The sequence below is a fragment of the Schistocerca serialis genome, chromosome 4, assembly GCF_023864345.2.
Source record: "Schistocerca serialis cubense isolate TAMUIC-IGC-003099 chromosome 4, iqSchSeri2.2, whole genome shotgun sequence".
Lineage (NCBI taxonomy): Eukaryota > Metazoa > Arthropoda > Insecta > Orthoptera > Acrididae > Schistocerca > Schistocerca serialis.
The window spans coordinates 749,278,463-749,297,212 of NC_064641.1; positions in this window are offsets into that span (position 1 = coordinate 749,278,463).

Genomic DNA, 18,750 nt, shown 5'->3' on the forward strand with positions numbered 1-18,750 from the left:
TCTACCAATTGCACCAGGGGGGCAGCCACTCAATAGAGCTCGGGACATGTTGGTTCTACGAAAGATTGTCATTGGAGAGACGTAATGTCCCGAAGCACTCATGCATGCGATAACTGTGATTGTTGCCCTCTTTCTGCAGACGTTAGAGCTGCAATTTCTTTCTTCCCTTTCATCCCTATCGCTTTTGAAATTTTGCTTTGGAAAACGGACAGGCCTGTCTCGTCCACGTTATACACTCGGTCTGCTGGGTATGAGTGTTTGTTGAAAGGGTCTGCCAAGAAATCGAAGTAAACACGCCCACTCTCTTTATTGAAGCCTAAGACTCTGGCATATGAAGTTCAACAAGGTTTGTGCCTCTCAATAAAAATGTCATCCCAAGGTCGTCCTGCTTCTCCTCCTTTGAAAGGGGTTGTCAAACTATTTCTCTGGGCAAGTAAAAATTCCACTCTTCTCAGATCTGCTAAAGTGCATGCAAAGAATTTTGCTCCATCTCAAGAAGATAAGAAACCAGCTGATTTTCGATGTCTGCAATTAAAATCGGTTTCCTTCCAAGCTTTGTCTCTTGAACCGCTTGCTCAAGGATTTTATCAAATTTAAAAAATCTCTGCAAAGTGTTACGAGGCACTCCGAATGTTCTTGCAGCACCTTTGACAGAAGCCTCCCTTGTTTTCACAACTGCTATGGCATCTAACATCATTATGCCACTGATGCCTCTGCTTCTTACATTCATAGCGCTACTTCGTTCTCGGCATTCTGCAAGGACAAACAAAAGCAATAGGGTCTTTTATCGCAATTTGAAAATTCCGTTTGTTTGTTTGTTGCTGTGTTTGTTGTATATATGAACTTTAAACAAAATTCGACTAACCATATCCCCATAAAATTATTTAAATGTTTTACATTATTTAAGAGAACATATGGTGAGATTGTGGGCTCTTCTTAAATATGGGCACATTTTTATACAAACCCAATGGGCCCATATTTACACCAACCATTCTTAAGCCACATGGCCACTATCACGTCTAACCTAAAAGCGTGTGTAACACAGAACGTGCTTCTATAAGTAGCTTAGGATGCCGTCATTCCGGATATCACCGAGAAATTGTTTTAAACTAATCAGAAGGATACAAAAGAAAACGATTACACGTACCTGTCAGACGTTTGCAGTCCTGAACAAATACCAATCCACGCAGTAACCGAAACTGTAACTACACTGCTTGAAACGATGCTTCCAACTGTTCACTGCTACCATCTGTGAACAACATGCACCGTTTTCAGTCCTGGCCGCCAGACTGCAGCACTTCCCATACATTCATACATTCTTCGTAGGGGTGCCCATACTTACTCCTGTGCCCATTTTTACACCTTTCCCTCTATGCACAATTAAAGAAAAATTTGATGACCTAACAATGAAAATGTGCATGATAGAGACTGAAATGACACAATGCCAGTACAATTCTTAGAAATAGCAGAATATCAGTCATTAACAAATTTTAAAGAAAACCAAGAGGAAATTTATCGAGAAATTAAGCGTTATACGAAACTATGAAAGAGAAAGTCCAGCGTTTTGAAAGAAAGCTCAACCGCAACGATGAAAAGGATGAATTTGACAGTGTACATTCATATTCAGAAAACTTTGGTAACCTTTCAGATTTGTGACGTTTAGGTGATTTTCCACGAGAACCGTAGCACACATCCTGACACGACAATGAATCACCGAGGTGGTGCAATAGAGAACAATCTGGTTCGCACAGAAATGGTAACTTCGATTACAAACACTTTCTGGCAGTACGTAAATTGAAAGATTTTGGGAATTACAGTACGAAACTCACCCCCAAGCTTGGATTGATCTGTTCCTGTATTCTTCACCACTAAACTGGCTACTTTAACACAAATCGGAATTTCTCTGCACGTGTTTGGAAAATGAATGTGCGGCAAGAATGAACTCAATAGTGAGAGATTACCAAAGCGTAAATGATTTCTGCCGAGCATTTTTGTTAGCCTACTGGTCACGGGCCACACAAGATCGGATAAAACATAGCATTATAATGCTACGAAACTTTGAACAGTTTGCCTTCTCGAGCCCAGCAAAATACTTTGTGTGATGTCGTCAGTCATACGACCACACCGCCGCCTGAGAGATCGATCTCCCGGATGCGATTCTCTCGATAAACGGAACAGAAGAACGGCTGTGCTAGCCAAAGAGTACACAGCCAGTCGCAGTACTTATGCTCGCCTCTAGGCCACTTCATGGGCAGCAGGAGAGTAGTGCAGCTGCACCAGTCTACAGTTCGTAGCCGCGCTCTGTGGTCAGCCATCGCCGATGTTAGTCATCGCCTGCAGCTCAGTCATTGCTGCCATCAAGTATTTGTAGCGCCATTCCTAGTTAGTCTTCAAATTCACCGGATTCGATATTCAAGATTACAAGAGATTAATTTGTCACTGCAAGATTTGTGACTTGTAAATTATGTCATTCCACAGACGCGTATTCTATAATTGTCAACCAGCTGATCATGGACTGCAGCAGATTTAAGTAATAAATACTTTCTTATTTTGTACTCCTGCTAATTAATTGTGTTTTCCTTTAGTAGCTACCAAGCAGTCTTGGCATTGTAGAACCCACGTTATCACCTCCTTGGCTACCTCATATTTGTGGCCTCATGTTAATGGGCTCGATTATGGTGGAAGATAGAGAGCCATCACTTTGAAAGCACGGTATATAGTGCGCAGAGCTAACCCGCATTTGTTTAAGAAAGTTACCTACACATTTGAGACACGTAATTTTGGCCGGCTGATGCAAAGATGATTTAGAAGCATTCCAAACATTACTCCAGGATTTGGAATTGGACAATGACAGCGGTTTAACGAAAAGGCACAATAACAAGCACAGCAGAAACTATGACACGGAAGACGCATTTGTACCGCATGAAAACAAAAACTGTGGGGACTCGAAAAACAAACACAATCTCAGAAACAGTTACAGGCGGGATAACCGACATCGACCGTACGTCGCACAGTTCTCGCAGTTAAATAATGATTATTGTGACAAACGTAACTTCCGGAGCTCTGATTATGAAATAATACAGACATCACAGGAATTACAGTAATGGAAAATGCCGGAACCATAATTACCATAACAATCAAAATTATCAAAGACAATACTGTAACTCAAATGGTAATCATACAAATTTTCATCGGCACAATTCAGGTAGACGAAATCCGCAAAATACGTGGCACAACAACAATGACGCAAATAGAAATCAACAAAGTTACAATAATCAATATGGCAATTCACAGTGGCAAAATTCTGGAAGGGCAAGCCTAGCGCCACGGATGTAAATACTTGAACTTAGATCACCAAATCGACGAGGTAATCAGTGACTAGAAAGCAATACGAAACAATGACTAGTTGCTACGGCAAACAATACTATGAATCACACAAAACACGCCGCTGGGTTTTGAAGACATTAGAGACATTTTACTGGAAGAGAGTGATGACAAATAAAACTCTGTAGTTTATCCAATAACAAACATTTATGTAGGCAACACTACTCTTACCACTGTCCTTGGCTCTGGTAGCCCTATTCTTGTGATCAGTGACACTGCATTCCACAAATATATTACAACAACAGATCGTCAGACTTTACCATTACGTAAGATTAAAATACAAGGAAACGATATCTGGAAAAAGTGTTGACGTGAGGCAGTAAACATGTTTAGACTACATGTGTCAAAGCTATAAATTTTCGACGAATTTATTAATTACTCCTCTATTGTCCACTGAAATAATATCACGAGTAGATTCTCTAAACAAAATTAAAACTGTTTTGAATTTCAATTACGCCGAAGCAGGAATGGAAGTGAAGGGTAAGTCAGTTTCATTAACATTTCAAGACTGGGTCTCAGAACAAGAAGAACAAATAAATTATTTATGGTTTTTGACATAATGCATCGCAAATTCCATACGAGTGCTTACGTAATAACACAAATTGTGTACATACCTTTTCTGCAAAAAAAAGTGCAAATGTGTCTGAAATCTTATGGGACTTAACTGCTAAGGTCATCAGTCCCTAAGCTTACACACTACTTAACCTAAACTATCCTAAGGACAAACACACACACACCCATGCCCGAGGGAGGACTCGAACCTCCACCGGGACCAGCCGCACTACCTTTTATGATGACATGGAAATCGATGTACAGAGTCTCATTCAGGAAAAGGTGCATAGAGTAGAGCAATGTACAGAAACTGACTGAAAGGATCTTCTTGACATTTGCGCACACACTCATTTGTTTTTACACATCGTACAGAAACTATTAAGGTTTTTAACATCAATTCCAGGTCAAAGAACACAATACGTTTTCCGTTAAACCATACATCATTCCAGCTTGCTACAGCGCTACAGGGAAAAAGTAGAGGCAGAAATTCAGTCCTGCTAGAACAGGAAATCATAGAACCCACAGTAAGTTCAACATAACAGCCCATTACATATTGTGAAGAAGGTAGATGGTTTGATTAGACTTGTAATAGATTATTTCAACAGAAACAGACAGACTACAAACATTAGAAAACTCTTGCAAAACTTCTATACTGTGCAAACCTTAGCTGCTGTAGAACTCCGCGTAATTTTTTGGCAAATAGGGCTACATTCTCATTGTAGATAATATAATGTGTTATTATGTTTTGGTGTGTGCTGTCAATTTCGTAAATTACCTTTTGGCCTCAAAATCTCGTCAGCTACATTAATTCGAAGTTTGAACTCTATTTTACCTGACTACTTGAAAAGACAAATAACATCCTTTGTTGATCACATTCTTATAGCAGAAAAATCTCGGTCACAACGTATTCGTGTTTTTAGAAGCTTATTGGGCATTTCTGAAGATTCGGGACTCACTGTCAACTGAGAAAAATCAGAGTTTGGAGAAACAAAAGTAAAATTTCTTGGTCATATAAGCTCATCAGGAGGTATTGAACCAGACCCAGAGAAAATTGAAGCAATTAGGGAAATCCCCCTTCCAACCACAAAACGTCAAATTTGAGTTTCCTTGGTTTAGAAAATTTTTATCGACGTTTTTTAAGTATAAAAATTCTTTTCATTTCTACATTAAGTTCACTTACGGGAAAAAAACACCATATGGCACTGGGGTGAACAAGCACACTTATTTTCAGAGTTTCAAAGATGCACTTCTTAATGCTCCAATACTTCCGCATCCTGATTATCACGAGATTTTTGCTGATCAACGGACTCGTTAAAAATTGGGCCTGGAGTTCATCTGCTCAAAGAATATGAAGAGAATGGTATAACTTTGCAGAGAAGTACAGCCCTTGCCAGTTGCGTCTTGTCTAAATTTGAAAGAAATTTTTCTGTAACGAGTTCGAAGCATTGGCAATTGTTTGCGTATTTTCTAAATTTTGGTTATTCTTATTTGGGAAACATACTAAGGTGTACTCTGATAATCGAGCGATCCAAATTTTAATGTAATTTCAACTAAACCATGACCGCTTGAAACGATGGGCTTTGTATTTACAAGAGTTTAACTTCACTGTTGTTCACATTCCTGGTGCTGCAAATGTTGTGGTGGACACTTTATCACGTGGTGCTATTAGTTTTGTCAAGAACACTTCTGAAAATGATTTGGAGGAAAATTTTAATTTGTTATATATACGAAAGGTAGCCTCTTAAAATTATATCTCCTCTTCTTTACGAGACATGGCGTATGAACAGGATAAAGACCCTATTTGGAAAGATGTAAAAAGTAAAAGGTATGACAAAACAAACATTGCAATAAGGCAGTTTTATTTGGTACTTAACAGAATTCTTTCGAAAATATGTACAGTCAGTGAAATTCTTTGGGTTCTGTGAATACCTGATTATATTGTAAATAAGCTTATTGGGTGCATACAATTCAGCTATGCTCATTTTGATTCGAATAAATGCTTTCATAAACTTCGTACTACTTGTTACTTTAATAACATGCAGAAAAGAAAACAGAAAGCTTTAGTAAAATGCAAACCGTGTCAGAAAGCCAAACCATCAATCATTTCGCATCGAGCACCAATATTTACTATAATTCCTTCTAAACTAAAAGAGTTGGCTGCAGTAGACCAGTTAGGACCTCTTGTCAGATCACTCAATGGATTCTCATAAATTTCTGTTGCCGTTGAACTGACTTCAAAATTCGTTTCATTCACTCCTTTACGAAAAGCTACTGCCACAAGAGTATCCAAAGCCTTTGTTAGTAATTTCCTGCGAGAAGTTGATCGCATTGATGAAGTAATTTCCGACAACGGTTCACATGTTGGCATACTTCACTGGTACAAGCTGCAGTAGACTTTCATAGAGAATTCTTCGATACTACAAGATGGCATTGGAGTTATCAATGGAACCACAGTCGTCTTCAAGCACTGTTTGCGCGTGTGTGGAATTGTCAGTTGAGAACTGTGCATAGTCTCACTGAGTCTGTTTCCACGTAACTCTCCAGAACAGTGACATTATTGCAATGAGCTAAAGAAAACTTGTTTGTGACAATGACACTCTTCTATCTACTGTCGTCGTACAAACTGCAACTACCTTATGTGTCTGTGCTTCATAAATGTAGGGCTTGTGTGGTATAGACACTCTGACCAACTTCCTGTATGCTGCAAAAGCAGTATAGATCAGCAATACTTCTTCAATACAAAATATGGCATATAAACTTCAAAATAGGCTTGTGCAGGACGTTCTCATAGACATCATGAAACATGATAACCTGCCTGTAGAGAATTCTACTAATAATTTCATTCACATGTTCTTCAATTTTGTAAATATTTTTTTAACTGTAGTTCTATAACTCATGTTCTTGTAAGACTATTTTTCTCTTTGTATTTTTAACATGTTCTGTATGTTCCAATCATAACGTTTAGAATTTTGTCCTTGTCCCATTCTTATCAGGAATGACCCTCATACATCTGAGACACAGCAAGTTAAGTTACTGTTAAATAATCTTTGGTCTTTCCGTGGCACAGTCTTTGCCTCTGCATAGCCTGATACATTTTCAGTTGAAGTGCAGTAGGTGATGGATGTATTCAGTAGTGCTGTGTTGCCTTGTGATTGTATCTGTTAGACGAAGAATATTGTAAAGGACAGCAAGGCTGAATAAGATGGATATGCTAGAAACTGAAGAGAATATAAATTTTGAATGATATTATGTGTTGAAGAAAAACAGTTTGAGTAAGACTGCAGCACTGCGGAGCTAGGATTGATTAGTATCAGCTAGTTAACTTGCTCAGAACTGAGAGAAAGACCACTCCGCTTCCCTGAGTCATGCATCAACATATTAACCGTTTAAACTGTTTAGAGAAATTCTCTGTTAACATGGTACCCTCTTTATATCATTGTTCACTCTTTTAGGCATAGTATTGTTCAGACCTATGTGTGAAGATCATACGAAGTTTTGTTCTATCTTTCTTTGAATACATGCTTCATTCTCAAATCGTTGTCTTGGAATATCACTTCATAGGAATGGTTACTCTCCCCACCCCACTGTTTATCATTACGCATTACGACATGCAACACTTCGAATATGTATTTGCAAACAGAAATCTGGCTTAGTCGCTGCCTGCTTGTTGTTGTGCTTTGGAAAAATTTGCAACATTGTTGTGAAGACGCGAGGTAAGTGAAAATTTTGATTAGGGCCAGATAACTCTTTTACTTGAGTTGTGCATTTAATATAAAGACAAATTGCATTCATATCGGTCACCGTTCATATTAGGCTCTGTTTAGGCAAAGTTCAGCATGCGAGTTTAAATTGGACAATAGTTTGTGGAGACATACTTTTTGGTAATACGTAGATTTTACGTAATGGGAGGTAAAGTTGGGCTAAATTCCATAAAGAAAAAAAATACAATGAGGAGGTTACAATATTAATGTCATCTTTGATGCTGCCATGGACATTCAGTTAAGACGTCAAAAACGTGATCAATAAATATAAGCACTTCATGGGTATCCCCGAATCCAGTCTGTGGGGAGAAACAACTTGACCATGTTGCTATAAGCAGACAGTCTACCTCAGAGATACTCAATGTAAAAGTTGCTAAGAGTGCAGGTTTAGATACAGATCACTATCTATCTATCGTTAAATTTAACGTTAGGTCATTATATAAAAGAAAGATCTAATATCAACCTAAAAAGTTTGAGACTCAGAAATTAACCAAGGAAGATAATTTCAGGACACTTTTGGAAAAGAGAACACCTAAAACATGGGAACAACTTCAAAAAGACATAGTACAGACAGCAGAAGAAACCATTCTCGTTACCAAAAAATGAAAACATGCCTGATGGAATGACGAGTGTGACGAAATAATCCTAACAAGACAACGAGCTTCGAACATATGGAATGCAAATAAAAATGATAAAAGTAGGAACTCCCTAAAAGAATCCCAGAAGAAAGCATCAAACTGCAATACATGATAGACCAACTAGCATCAGTAGACTCCAGTTCAAACAGAACAATGCTAGGGACTTATACAAACTTTCAAAAGTAGCTTAAAGAAATACACTCCACCTAGTCTATTTTTTCACGGGTACAAAAACGCAGAAAACTGCATGTAATAGCACAGAGAACTGTAAAATACTTTCCGAATACTTTCAAGAACTACATTACAATTAAATTTCGATATTGTAAACCCTACACCACCAGACTCAAAACCGCCAACCACAGAAGCAATAAAAGAAATCATCAAGGACCTCAAAAATAATAAAGCATCTGGAGAGGATAATATAGTTGCTGAACTATAGAAGTACTCTAGTGACAACATGATACAATGTCTATCAGAAATACTCAAAGAAATCTAATCAACACGCAGCTCACCAGCAGAATGGACGTCTGCACTAACACATACACTACACAGAAAAAGGGAAGAAAACAGACTGTAGCTATTATAGGGGAATCTCTCTCTTACCAGTGACTTATGAGATCTTGTCTAAGGCGCTTTTAAAAAGAGCAGCAGAAATACTTGACAAAGAATTAGTGGAGTATCAGGCCGGAAGGGAAGGTCATGTGCAGAACAAATATTAAAGTTATAGAACATAATAGAAATGGGGAATATCAGGAACTTAAAATATGTAATTACTTTTGTGGATTTTAAAAAAGCCTATGATTCAATTGACAGAAATACACTGCTTGATATCTTAAAAAATTGGGACTCCATACTAAAACAACTGAAATAATTAAAGCAACTTTGACAAAAACAGAATCGAAAGTAAAATTTAGGGGAGAGCTCTCAAAATCGTTTGAAATAGTCAGGCGTCCGACAGGGAGATGGTTTGTCACCTCTGCTTTTCAACTGTGTGTTAGAGAAGATAGTTCGAGAATCCGGGAATGTCATCAATACTAAAGGGTTTCAACTAGGAAGGAATCCAAACAAGATCACTGTCGACTGTTTAGCCTTCGCAGATGACATGGCATTGATTGCAGTTTCGCTAGATAATGCCCAAGACCAGATAAGAGAACTGCAAAAACAAGCAACCAAAGTAGTACAAATATCTTTTGAAAAAACAAAGTTCATGATAAACATCTGTGATGCTCCTCAAAATATTGCAGTTGACAACAGTACAATAACAAAACAGATTCCTTTAAATACCTAGGAGACTGGACTACATACAATGCAAAAGAAAAGACAGCTATAGAAACTAGAGTGCACAAAATGGAAAGAGTGTTTTATATGACCAAAAATGTTTATAACAAAAAATCCTTATCCTGGAACACGAAATTAAGACACTACCAAACAGTGGGCAGACCTGTAGCTTTGTATGCGGCAGAAACACTTAATCTGACAAGAAATGGAGATCTTGAGAATCTAGAGAAGGTCGATAGAAGATTTAAATAAAAATTCTGGGAGCTAAAAGAAACGATAATGCTAAATACAGGTTAAGACCAGACAGAGAGATATACTTGAAAACTGAAAAACGTAATGAGGAAGAGAAGACTACAGTTTTTTGAGAATATGTTCAGAACAGATAACAACAGACTAACCAAGCGGATATTCACATTACTCAGTAGCTACAAATCCAAGCCCGCATGGTTCATTCAGACTGAGAAGGACATGGAAAATGCTCTAATTTCAATAGACACGATAGAAAACAGAACACATTTCAGAAAGGCAGTTCAAAAGGCAGAATTCCAGGAGAGAAAGAAAACAACTAGACGAATGTGGACTCAAGAAGAAAGGGAACAACACTAAAAGGATGAAGGAAATTTGGAAAATAACGAAATCTAATACAATAAGAATATCCAAAGTTGATTCATCGTAACCTCCAAATGGGTTATTCGAAAGAAGAATAAAATATAAATATAAATTGAGAAAACCAGGTAAAACATCAGTACTAAACTCTGAGAAGGGGGCCTACCTAACAATGCATGTAATTAACAGTCCATAAAAAATTAAAGTAGTGATTGACGAAAATACTAAAAGATAACTTGAAGAGGTGATTTCTTCCACCGTGCACAAACTCTAGGGTTTGATCGATGAGAGGATAGTGATCAAGAGAGTTGTAATGAACTTATATCCCGAAATGCATGGTCACCACTCTTGAGACCATTTATTCATTCATACATTTGTTACAGAGACTGTGGTCTAAAACGCGCTGTACCATGCAGCCACATTTACAGGATGTGCTGAAAATGGTTGCATGTTCTGTCTCACACGTTCACATCGGCCAAGTTGCATCCAAACAGTGTCAAAGGCAGCATAAATACGCTGCTCCAGTGTCTCCACACCTGGAATTGGTTCTACATAGACAATACTTCTGAGACGGCCCCATAACCAGAAATAGCAGCGGTTGAGATCCAGTGAACGAGTAGGTCATGCATCTGAATCCAGTTGTCCAATAATTCGAACGGGGAAGACACGATTGATGTACGTCCAGACGTTAACGACGAAGTGGGCTGGAGAACTATCATGTATCAGCCACATACCCCTTCAAATCATCAATGGCACTTCATCAAGCAGCGGAGGTAAAGTCGCCGATTGAAACGCCGGTAGTTCTGGCTGTTAGGCGACGTGGAAGAAAGACTGGTCCCAAAATACGGTCACCAATTATCCCGGCCCCAACATTCCGGCTGCACCAATGCTGATGATTCGCTGTCACCATACCATGGGAGCTCTGCATACTATCGCTCAGATAACTGTTATGAAAGCTGGAGATACCATTACGCCAAAAGGTGGCCTCATCTATGAATAGGATGTATGATGCAAATCCCGAAATCGTGGTTGCCTGTTGAAGAAACCAGTGACAAAACTACTCCCAATATGGAAACTCTGTCGCTAGTAAGCTCTGCATATGCTGCAAGTGATAAGGGTAGAAATAATTGTCATGGATAATGTTCCACACAGTCGTCTGGCTAATCCTGTAATGGCAGGCCAACTGGCTTGGGCTGCCATAGGGGTCGGCTTCCATAGTGTTAATCACATTTTCTCCAAGTCTGGTGTCCGAACATTTCGGGTACTTTATGATTCCCTGCTTCCTGAAATGACCCTGTCTCAGACAAACGTCGGAACACTGTTGCATACTTGTCCTCTTAATAACAAATAATCCTGGACAAATAGGAAGTATCATGACGAATACAGGGGTTGGCGACCACAAGGCAGTTACTGCTACGCTGAATACCGTAACACCCACAACCATCAAAAGGAAACGCAACGTACATCTATTTAAAAAAAGCTAATAAAAATACGCCTTTTTAAGAGACAGTCGTCACTCCTTCCGATCTAATCATGTAAACGTAGAAAAGAAGTGGAACGATTTCAAAGATATAGTATCGACGGCAGTTGAGAGATACGTACCACATAAATTAATAAGTGATGGTACTGATCCGCCATGGTACACAAAACGGTTCAGATCGCTGTTGCACAGGTAACGAAAAAAGCATGCCAAATCTAAAAGAAATAAAATCCCCAAAATTGGTAAAGCTTTGCAGAAGTTCGAAATATAGCGCGTCCTTCAATGCGAAATGCTTTTAATAATTGACAAAACGAAATCGGGCAGAAAACTCAAAGAGACTCTGGTCATAAATAAAGCTCACCAGTGACAAGACGCAATCAATACCTTCACTGAGCGGTAACAATGGTGAAGTTACTGATGACAGTGCCAACAAAGTAGAGTTATTAAACACAGTTTTCCGATACTCCTCCACCAAAGAAGAGGAAGTAAATATTACTGAATTCCAATCAAGAACAACTGCCAAGATGAGAAACGTAGAAGTAAATATCCTCGGTGTAGCAAAGCACCTTAAATCAATAAAGGCAAGGCCTCCGGTCCAGATTGTATACTAGTCAGGTTCCTTTCAGAGTATGCTGATGCATTAGCTCCATATTTAGCAGTTATAAGCAACCACTCGCTCACAGAAAGATACGTACTTAAAGACTGGAACATTGCTCAAGTTACACCAATACCCAAGAACGGAAATAGGAGTAATCTGCTGAATTACAGGCCCATACCACGAACGTCGGTTTGCACTAGCGTTTTGGAACATAAACTGTGTTCGAACATTATGAATTATCTCGAAGAAAATCATTTATTGGCACAGTCAGCGCGGATTCAGAAAATATCGTTCTTGTGAAACACAACTAGCTCTTCTCACTCGTGAAGTAGTGAGTGCTATCGACAGGGGATATCTACTTGATTCCATATTTTTGACATCCAGAAGGCTTTCGACACCATTCCTTCCAACCAACCTGCGCGCCTGTGGAATATCGGCTCAGTTGTGCAACTGGATTCGTGATTTCCTGTCAGAATGGTCACAGTTCTTAGTAACAGGCGGAAAGTCATCGAGTAAAACAGAAGTAATGTCCTGCGTTCCCCAAGGAAGTGTTATAGGCCCTCTATTGTTCCTGATCTATATTAACGACATAGGAGACAGTCTGAGTAGCCGTCTTAGATTGCTTGCAGATGATGCTATCATTTACCATCTTGTAAAGTCATAAGATGAGCAAAACGAATTGCAAAATGATTTAGATAACATATCTGTAAGGTGCGAAATATCGCAAATGACCATAAATAAAGATAAGTGTGAAGTTATTCACATGAGCACTAAAAGAAATCCTCTAAATTTCGATTACGCGGTATGTCACACAAATCTTAATACTTAGGGACCACAATTACAAATAACCTAAACTGGAACGATCACATATATAATATTGTGGGTAGAGCAAACTAAAGACTGCGATTCATTGGCGGAACACTCACAAGGTCAACAGGTCTACTAAAGAGACTGCTTACACCACGTTTGTCCGCCCTATTCTAGAATACTGCTGTGCAGTGTGGGATCCGCATCGAGTGGGACTGACGGATGACATCGAAAAAGTAAAACGAAGGGCGGCTCGTTTTGTACTATCGCGAAATCGTGGAGATAATCCCACAGACATGATTCATGAATTGGAGTGGCAATCATTAAAACATAGGGTTTTTTCGTTATCTTCTCACGAAATTTAAATCACCAGTTTTCTCCTACGATTGCGAAAACATTCTGTGGGCACCCACCTACATAGGGAGAAGTGATCATCTCGATAAAATAAGAGAAATCAGGGCTCGCACAGATAAATTTAAGTGTTCGTTTTTCCCTCGCGCCGTTCAAGAGTGGAACGGTAGAGAGACAGCTTGAAGGTAGTTCATTGAAACCTCTGCTAGGCACGTTATTGTGAATAGCAGAGTAATCACGTAAGTTCAGATGAATGCTTTGGTCGCTGTCTGCGGGATTACATCTCCTGATACAACCTCGGTGCCCGCCGCCCATCGGCATTTGCCTTTCCGTAAGTAAACACCATGTTGGCAAACTCTCGATTCGAATACAGAGCCTTTCTCTACAACTGTGTATCACATCCACTACATGGTGAGTCAGCAAGAGAAGTGAATCGGACACAACATTACCAACTACTACGGCAGGAGAGGGCGCTAGGACATGAGATATGACGAACAGTACGACGCTCTAGGAGGAGACCATGCATATTGAAACTGAGGCTACATGGTACATAGTATTAGACAGCAGCCTCTGTAAAAAAGTAGAATGAATAACTGGTCTCTAGCATTGAAAACATGCATTTCCGGACACATGTTCATTAGACATTTTTGGTTCCGTATCCTCTCATCGATCAGTCTCAAGTGTTTGTATACGCTGGTAAAAATCACGCTGCATATGGAATGTGATACAGGAACTGTGTAAAAGATAATTTGACAATTGTAACAACAGAATATAAGGAGTACATAGGCAATCACAATACAATTAAAACTGATGACTATAGAAAAACGGATGAATATAAAGGAACAGACATTGTGGGAAACAATGGAAAACTGAGGTGATTAAGTGAATTTTGGTAGAGGGGAAGCATTGATCTGTGTTGAGCCACTTAATATTAAATCAGGATTGCGGGCCAAAAGTTTGTTGCTTTCCAGGACATCCACCAGGACGAGATTTTGGCGTTTATTTATTAAATGAAGGGAATGGGACTTTGGCTGGTAGCTATGGCCTACACTCTGTACATCCTCAGCAAATGTGGAGCCATAATTCTGCAATCTCCAACTGCGTTCGCATTCTGTCAGCCTAGTTGCTATGTCTCAGCCTACTGCACTCAGGACAAATAATACTGTATGCCCCACTGTTTGTTAGTAACTGGATCTTATCTTTGGCATTGAAAATATACAGGGCTGTAGTGTTTTTAGATTAGTAGGAAATCTATGGTTTCAGCGTTTCAGTGATTTTCTACACTCTGTGATACCAGTCCTACATATGATGCTGTACACCAGTTCCTGCAGACAGGATGAAGCAGCAGAATAATGGTAGAGGAGCGGTATAATTTTCAGTTTTTGTTTCCTGTGAAAGATGTTGTTAATCGAGACAGAATTCTAGCCATAAGCTGAGCCAATAAATTTTAATATGTCTGACTCTGCTTGGAAACCTTTTTTGGATACGGGAGCATATGTGAGACGGTGTACCAATGCATGGATAGCTGCATGTGTGTGTGTGTTATGAGCAAGGAGGTATTGATGTTTCTGTAGGTATAGTTGTCCTGTAAAGTTTGAAGCAGTGTGTTAGCGCACTGACGACAGTGGTTAGATCTAGAAAGCTTGTGGGTTGCTGCCAATCTCCATTATGATCCGAATATTTTTATGTTGATGTTTTAAGTTATGAAAAAACAGGTACTGAGCTTTCTTTCAGTCTGTGTCCGTAACATACATACATTGCATCATCTAAATATCTGATCCAGCACTTAACATATGCACTCACGGGTCCTTTATGCATAAATTGTTGTTGAAAATGGTCCACGAGTTTTTCGGCTAAAAGTAGATTAATAAGTGTCCCAAAGCTAAGCCATCTAACTGTTGATATGCAGCCCCTTGGAACTGGAAATAGTTTTGTACTAAGAATTTTAGAGTGACCAGTCACAAGTCATTCAGTTCCACAGGGTTGATATTACACCTGTACATTAACTGTCACAGTGAAAACATTCCCCTACTAGTATACTGGAAAACGAACTGCTGAAATCAGAGGATACTAATTTAGCGCTGTGTCAGGTAGACTGAAATACCATGCTTTAATTTGAATTTAATCTTGCTTTTAATTAAAATGTCCAGTTTACTGGCCAGTATGTAAGACAGAGCATTGAATGATGACATAGCGTGGGTAACTTTTTTTGCGTAGTTCAGGAATCCCAGTATGCAAGACAGAGCATTGAATAATGACATAGCGTGGGTAACTTTTTTTGCGTAGTTCAGGAATCCCAGCTATTCTAAGAGGCACAGGGTTCGTGTTGGTTAATAGATTTTCTTCATATTCAGAAAAACGCTTTTGCATGAATTAGTTTCATATTTAATATATCATCGTTGAGTAATTTGGTGGGGTCTTTAGAAGGTCTTGGAATCATGTGAGATTCATAAAGTCATTTACTTTTTTAAAATAATCATGATTTTCATAAGTGCAATACTGTTGCCTTTGTCTAATATTATGGTAATGATGTTTTGCTAATGTAATGTCTTTTTAAAAGTCTTTAGGATATGAAAATCATTAGCCTGTTGAGTGTTAAACTAAAATGTCCCTTTCTTTAGCCCATGAGCAACTAAATATTTTGCAGTTGTGGTTTTATCTGAAGGGTATTCTGTATCTTTCTACATTACATGCAGTTGCTTTTCTGAATCACATTCTATTCATTTGTGGAAAGGACCAAATTTGACAGGTGAATTACACTTCGTAAAAATTTTGTTTGCAATTTGGGGTTAGAGGTGCACGTACATGACTAACCATAACTAATTTCTCGTTCTCTTCCACAATCATGAATAAGGGTGCTCACACATTTATGCACTTTACCAACCAAAAGTCCAGACTCATATGGGTGCAGATTCGATGTGATGGTCATGTGTACCACTTTCATTGCCTTCCATGTACCTATGTTTGTTTGTCCAACATCTGTTATTTCTCTTCATAGAGAGGTCCAGTCCTCTTCAAATGAACTGACTATTGTGATATTGCTTACCGCAGTATCCACGACTTTAACGACTTTCAAATGCGTCACCTCATTCCTCAGCACTTCAGTATCCCACTTCCTTCCTCATTTCTTCTTCTGGACGATTTTCTTAAACTTCAGTTTACTCTGTATCCTTACTAAATTGTCAGGTGAGTCCATATCTGCTCCTGGGTACACCTTACAATTCAGTGTCTGATTACGAAATCTCTGTCTGACGATGATTTAATCCTGCTGCAACATTTCCCTGTCTTCGGGTCTTTTCCAAGTATACCTCCTCCTCTTTTGATTCCTGATCGGAGTGTTCGCTATCACCATCTGAACTTTATTGCAGAATTCAATTTGTCTTTCTCTTTTGTCATTCCTATCAACCAGCCCATGTTGTTCCGTAACCGTTTCTTTTATTCCTTCCCCTACAGCCACGTTCCGATTCCCCGTGGTTATCAGATTTTCAAGTCCCTTTACACACTGAATTACCTGATCAATCTTCTCGTATAATTTCTCTGTCTCTTAATTTTCTGCTTGCGGTGTCCGTATGTACACCTGAACTATTGTTTCGGCCTTGGTTTGCTGCAGAAACTGATGAGAACCACTGAACTACTCACCGTAACTCATTCTGTGGCATACCGTCTATTCGTAATCTACCCCACACCCATTACACCAATTTTCTTCTGCTGTTGATATTACCCTGTATTCTTATCCAGAAATAGAAGTTTGCCGATTTCAAAGAATATCACTGAACTAGGCGGCACCCTGTAATGCAATGAGGTTGGACAGATATCACAGACACAAAATGGATGCTGCCTGATTAGTTACACTAACTGATATTTTGGGCAAGCACTTGCTATGCGCTACATGTTAATGAAATGCACTAATGGCTCCCAGAACAAATTTTGCTTTTCACTATTCTGTTTATCTCAAAATATTTTAGAACTAGCACTCAGGAAAGGTGCGCAAAGTAATTATTAATACAATGGCCACATTATCGTTTTCTTTTTAATATTGGTGTATAATGGGGATGTGTCAAGAGCTTCAGAACAAGTATTGCCAAAGGTAATCACAATTAATCTACTCATAGTTCAAAACAATTATATTATGCGAAATGTAATCAGCCATAAAGCTCTTGAACTACTCTTTTGCAATTGGTGTAATTCTTTTATTTATTACTGACCGCAAATGTTAATTCAAGCACAATGTGATTATTAAAAATTATCCTCTTAAGCTAAATAAGTCCATCCCCGTATTTATTAACCACCAGTCTGCAGCCAAAAATAGAATCGTAGTGTGTTATATTAAAAAACGGTTAATAAACTTGTAACGAAATGACTGAAATCCAATTTTCTGAAAGCGAATTATACGAAAATGGGATACATGAAAGTGACCATAGTTGAAGCACATTAAAGAATACGAGGTGCGACAATAAAGTAATGAGACTGATATTCTTTGCAAGATGTGGCAACCCTGCAGGCTTGCACAGGCACAATGTCTTTGACCTTGGTCTATAAGCTGCTTCTAGTCCAAGCGGCACATCGATGCCACTGCTCAGTCGTGAGTTGTGCTTTAATAAGTTAACACGTGTTTGTGACTCTCGTCACAGAAATGGAACCGCATAATATTGCGCAATGGTATTCCAGTTCTCTTTGCGTTAAATTGGGTGAAAACGCGACGACAACATACAGTACGCTTCAGAAGGCTTTTGGAGAGGAAGTTATGTCAAGAGCTCAAGTTTTTTGTTGGCACAAAATGTTTAGTGAAGGCAGAACGAATGTTGAAGATGAAGACCACAGTGGACGACCATCAGCCTCACGGACACATGTCAACTTGGCCAGGGTGCCCGAACTCGTACGATCTGATCGATAATTATCCGTGAAAACGATTACAGAAGAACTGAATATTAATCGAGAAACAGGTTGTCTAATAAAAACTGCAGATCTTGGTATGAGAGAGATTGTGCAAAAATGATCCCCAAAAATCTCACACCACAACAGCGAGTAACACGGAAAAATGTGGCAGCCGATCTGCTAGAGCAAACGGAAATCAATCCAGAATTGTTAAGCTGTGTTATCACTGATGATGAAAGTTGTTTTTTTTTTTTTCAGTACCATCCAGAAACAAGACGCCAAAGTTCGCAGTGGTGCTCAAAGGGATCACCCAGACCAAAACCAGCTTGCATGTCAAAGTCAAAAGTGAAATGCGTGCTTGTCTGCTTCTTTGATTCCAAGGGAATTCTTCATAAATAGTGGGGGCCTCCTGGGCAGACA